General features: G+C 49.6%; 1 protein-coding gene across 3 annotated transcripts in view; it reads right to left on the reverse strand.

The window, feature by feature from the left end:
* The window catches only part of FBXO17 (F-box protein 17), a 50,602-nt gene that overhangs the window by 16,084 nt on the left and 29,025 nt on the right, over window positions 1–5,493 (reverse strand). The window contains exon 1 of one of the 3 annotated variants that reach the window (XM_011973354.1): window positions 838–952. The exons of the other annotated variants lie outside the window; for them this stretch is intronic. The gene's annotated coding sequence lies outside the window, so the exon portion shown is untranslated. Of the gene's footprint in view, window positions 1–837; window positions 953–5,493 lie in introns of those variants that run through there. 3 annotated transcript variants of the gene reach the window in all.

The following is a 5,493-nucleotide window of genomic DNA, read 5'->3' on the forward strand; positions in this document are numbered from 1 at the left end:
TCTCGGCTCACTGCAAGCTCTGCCTCCCGGGTTCACGCCATTCTCCTGCCTCAGCCTCCTGAGTAGCTGGGACTACAGGTGCCCACCACCGCGCCCAGCTAATTTTTTGTATTTTTAGCGGAGACAGGGTTTCACTGTGGTCTCGATCTCCTGACCTTGTGATCGCCTGCCTTGGCCTCCCAAAGTGCTGGGATTACAGGCGTGAGGCACCATGCCCGGCCGGCTTTCTTTTCTAAAACTGAGTCTTACTCTGTTGCCCAGGCTGGAGTGCAGTGGCACGATCTCAGCTCACTGCGACCTCCACCTCCCGGGTTCAAGCGATTCTCCTGCCTCAGCCTCCCAAGTAGCTGGAATTACAGGTGTGTGCCACCACACCGAGCCAGTAATTTCTGTATAGAGATGGGGTTTCACCATGTTGGCCAGCTGGTCTCGAACCCCTGACCTCAAGTGATCCACCTGTCTCAGCCTCCCAAAATGCTGGGATTTCAGGCATGAGCCAGCATGCCTGGCCTGAGTTTGGCTTTCGAGTGTCAAGCCTCCAAACCTGGGTTGGGTTACAGACCCACAAGGAAACCCACTGTGGAAGAAACCATTTCCACCCCATACCCCAATGTGTTCCAACTACTGTAACCTTTGGAACCCATGACCCATCTTCAGCAAAATCTCTTCTTGCCTCAGTTACTTCTCTGAACATTCCTACTACCTTCTTGCTCTAACTGGAACCCAGCTCTCTTGTGGGCCTTCCAAGTGGGGAGGTCTCTGTGCTCCTGGGAGCTGCTTCCTGACCATTCTCCCTCCACCCTCCCCAAAACCCCCGGCGATGAATCTCATCACTACCCTGTCTCCTGCGTCATCTGCTGACCCAGATCATGACTCCTGTCTTCTCCCTAATTTTAGCTCTGGGCTCACGGCCGCTCCCGCTGCTCTTAGCATCATTCTCAGTGATTTCCATAACCAGATAGATAGTTCTTCCATAGCCCCAACCTCTCTGTTCCCTGACCTCCCTCTAGTGGCTTTATCCTTCCCCAACCTCTCCCTCTCATGGTCACACCCAAGCCTTGTTCAATAACAGCAGCCTCTTCAGAACCTCAATTTCACACACTCACTCTCCACCCATCACTTTCTCTTTCCACCTCATTCCCTCCAGTGCCCAACTCGCACGATCCTTCCAACCCACTGTGATCTCCCATCCTTTGTCCCTTTCATTTTTCACTCCCCCTCACCTCCCATGCCCTCATTTCTTCCTTAGCCAGCTTAAATTCCATGGTTAATCATTAAAAACATTCTTGATCTGGCATGCTGGCTGATGCCTGTAATCCCAGCACTTTGGGAGGGCAAGGTGGGAGGACTGCTTGAGGCCAGGAGTTTGAGATCAGCCTGGGCAACACGGCGAGACTCCATCTGCACAAAAAATAAAAAAAATTAGCCAGGTGTGGTGGTGCACACCTGTAGTCCCAGCTACAGTCCAGAGGTTAAGGTGGGACAATCGCTTGAGCCCAGGAGTTGGAGGCTGCAGTGAGCTATGATTGTGCTGCTGTACTCCAGCCTGGGCAACAAAGTGAGACCCTGTCTCTAAATAAAATAAAATGAAAAGATTAGCAAAAAAAGTGGGGCTGTTGCTAGAAGGGGAGGTGAGGTTGAGAGAGGGTTTGGGCTGGGCGAGGTGGCTCACACCTGCAATCCCAGTGCTTTGGGAGGCCAAGGTGGGCAGATCACTTGAGGTCAGGAGTTTGAGACCAGCCTGGCTAACATGGTGAAACCCCATCTCTACTAAAAATACAAACATTAGCTGGGTGTGGTGGCAGATGCCTGTAATCCCAGCTACTCAGGAGGCTGAGGCAGGAGAACTGCTTGAACCCAGGAGGTAGAGGTTGCAGTGAGCTGAGATCGCGCCATTGCACTCCAGCCTGGGTAGCAGAGTGAGACCCTATCTCAAAACAAAACAAAACAAAAACAAAAACAAAAACAAACAAGCAAAAAAAAAAAATGAGAGGGTTTGTTTTGAGATGGGAGACAGGATGCTGTGTGGGCTGACAGGAGATCCAGTGCATTGGGGGAAACTGAATGAGCAGCAGAGAGAGGTGAGAACCAGGGACCGTGGCTGGAAGTGGGTGGGAAGGTGGGAGCAGGTGATGGGACAGTCACAGCAGGAAAACGGGTGTGGGCATGGGTGCAGGTAGGTGGTAGAGGCAGGGGCGGCTGTGGAAGTTCACTTTTCATCTCTTGCATTTTCTCTGCAAAATAAGAAGCCAAGGGAGAGTGAAGCGGGGGGAGGAGGTGTTGGAAAGGATTAGGGGAGGAGGTGTTGGAAAGTATTAGGGGAGAAGTGAAAAGGTATGAATTAGTTGTCTAGAAGAGAGGAGGAAGGAGGGGATCAGAGAAATGTCATATGGCTGCCAGGCAGCATTGGAGTCTGCCTGAGGGTCAAGTTCACAGACTTGAAGTTAGCCTGGCCAGGAGGCTGTGTTGTTTTTTTAGCCCACTTGAGCTGTGTGGGCGCAGGCACGGTGGAGAGGAAGGCTGGATTTAACCGGGGTCTCATGCAGGAAGAAGCCAAAGGGGGCAAGGTTGTGTGCAGAGAATGTGTTCTTTTTTATTTATTTACTTTTTTGAGACGGAGTCTCGCTCTGTCACCCAGGCTGGAGTGCAGTGGCGCGATCTCAGCTCACTGCAACCCCTACCTCCTGGGTTCAAGCGATTCTCCTGCCTTAGCCTCCCAAGTAGCTGGGATTACAGGCGCCTGCCACCATGCCTGGCTAATTTTTGTATTTTTAGTAGAGACGGGGTTTCACCGTGTTGGCCAGGCTGGTCTCGAATTCCTGACCTCAGGTAATCCACCCGCCTCAGCCTCCCAAAGTGCTAGGATTACAGGTGTGAGCCACTACGCCGGACTGAGAATGTGTTTTTTTGTTTTGTTTTGTTTTGAGACAGAGTTTCACTCTTGTTGCCCAGGCTGGAGTGCAATGGCGTGATCTCAGCTCACTGCAACCTCCACCTTCCGGGTTTAAGCAATTCTCCTGCCTCAGCCTCCCAAGTTCCTGGGATTACAGGCACCCACCACCACATCTGGCTAATTTTTATATTTTTAGTAGAGACGTCACCATGTTGGACAGGCGGTTCTCAAACTCCTGACCTCAGGTGATCCGCCCAACTCAGTCTCCCAAGGTGCTGGGATTACAGGCGTGAGCCACCGTGCCTGGCCTGAGAATGTGTTATTTTTTATTTTTTGAGACAGCACTTGCTTCTTCACTCAGGTGGGAGTGCAGTGGTGTGATCACGGCTCACTGCAGCCTTGACCTCCCAGGCTCAAGTGATCCTCCCACCTCAGCCTCCCAAACTGCTGAGATTAGAGGCATGAGTCACCGCATCCAGCGTCTTTGTTTCTCTTTGTGGTAAAACTTCTCAAAAAAGCAATCTACCCAGTATTTTCTGCTTTCATTCTTCTTAAAACCTTTTCTTTTTTTTTTTCTTATTTTTTTGAGACAGAGTCTCCCTCTGTCACCCAGACTGGAGTGCAGTGGCACAGTCTCAGCTCACTACAACCTCCGGCTCTGAGGTTCAAGTGATTCTTGTGCCTCAGCCTCCAGATTAGCTGGGACTACAGGTGCATGCCACCAGGCCTTGCTAATTTTTGTGTTGTTAGTAGAGACAGGGTTTCACCATGTTGCTGAGGCTGGTTTTGAACTCTTGGGCTCAAAGGATCCTGCTGCCTTGGCCTCCCAAAGTGCTGGGATTATAGGTGTGAGCCACTCTGCCCGGCTCCAGCTCCACTTCTTGCTATAAATTATATAAGCAATGGCAAGTCACTTAATCTCTTTATACCTCAGTTTCCCTTTCTGAAAATGGGGCTAACAGTGCCTCCATCATAGGGCTGTAGTGAGGATGAAATGAGTATTTTAAAGCACTTAGGAAAAGCCCCTGCAGGCTCCTAAATAAGAGTGATATTAATTTAATATTAGTCCAGGCGTGGTGGCTCACACCTGTAATCCCAGCACTTTGGGAGGCTTAGGTGAGCGGATCAATTGAGGTCAGGAGCCCGGGCAACATGGCGAAACCCCATCTCTACAAAAAAGACAAAAATTAGCAGGGTATGGTGGGTGCTTATAATCCCAGCTACTCGGGAGGCTGATGCAGAAGAATCACTTAAACCCGGGAGGTGGAGGTTGCAGTGAGCCGAGATTGCGCCTCTGCACCCCAGCCTGGGTGACGGAGACTCTGTCTCAAAAAAATGATGTCAGGAATATTTGCTACATTCATGGACTACTTTCCTGACACAGGCTTATTTCTTTTTTTAAAATAAAACCTTAATTTGTTTAAAAATGACAACAGTTGACATGAATTGAGCACTTATTGGGCACATGCAGATAACAAGCATTAGATCATTAAAGCCTCTTAAAAAGGGCACACTCAAAGGAGAGTTTTGCCCATTAAACAAGATGATGGAATTCACGAGCTGATCCAGCTTAAATGCTCAGCACAGTGGCTTAATAAGGGCCAATAAATGCCACTAAATCAAAATGTCACAGCTAAAATAGTTGTGTCAGCCAGGCGCGGTGGCTCATGCCTGTAATCCCAACATTTTGGGAGGCGGAGGTAGGTGGATCACTTGAGGTCAGGAGTTCAAAACCAGCCTGGCCAACAAGGCGAAACCTGTCTGCACTAAAAATACAAAAATTAGCCGGGCGTGGTGGCGGGAGCCTGTAATCCCAGCTACTCAGGAGGCTGAGGCAGCAGAATCACTTGAACCCGGGAGGCAGAGGTTGCAGTGAGCCAAGATTGCGCCACTGCACTCCAGCCTGGGTGACAGAGCGAGACTCTGCCTCAAAATGAATAAATAAATAAATACATAAATAAATAAAATAGTTGCTGTCTCTTTTTAAAAATGATGTGTCATAATCATGGCAACTAGCATAATTTAGTATTTCATATTAATTTTTAAAATATTAATATTAATTTTCACAGGTGTGAGCCACCATGCCCAGCCCCGACATCATCTTTATTCCTACTGCAGAAAGAATGAAGTTGTGGAGACAGACTTTACAAAGACCAAGCTGTGCTTTTCTCCAGGTGGTTCTGTGTTGCATTAATAGTTCACTGAGGCCCGGTGCTTGAACCCAGGAGGCAGAGGTTGCAGCGAGCTGAGATCACACCACTCACTGCACTTCAGCCTGGGTGACAGAGCGACTCTGTCTCAAAAATAAATAAATAATTCCCTGAGGTTTATAAACAAGTCTACCAGCCTGCCTGGCATGGATGTGATGCTCACCAGAGTTTAGTTCCCCGGAGTTCTTCTTAGGAGGAGTTCTTGGTTCCCACTCTTCTTAGGAGTGTGTTCCCACTGGCAAAAGGAGGATCTCTGGGGCTGGGGGTGGACCCCTCGCCCAACAAAGACAGCCAGACTTCACCAAGGAGCAGAGATGTTCAAGAAACATACTGGGCCGGGCGCGGTGGCTCACGCCTGTAATCCCAGCACTTTGGGAGGCCGAAGCGGGC

This window comes from Mandrillus leucophaeus, unplaced genomic scaffold, assembly GCF_000951045.1.
Source record: "Mandrillus leucophaeus isolate KB7577 unplaced genomic scaffold, Mleu.le_1.0 Scaffold137, whole genome shotgun sequence".
Taxonomy (NCBI): domain Eukaryota; kingdom Metazoa; phylum Chordata; class Mammalia; order Primates; family Cercopithecidae; genus Mandrillus; species Mandrillus leucophaeus.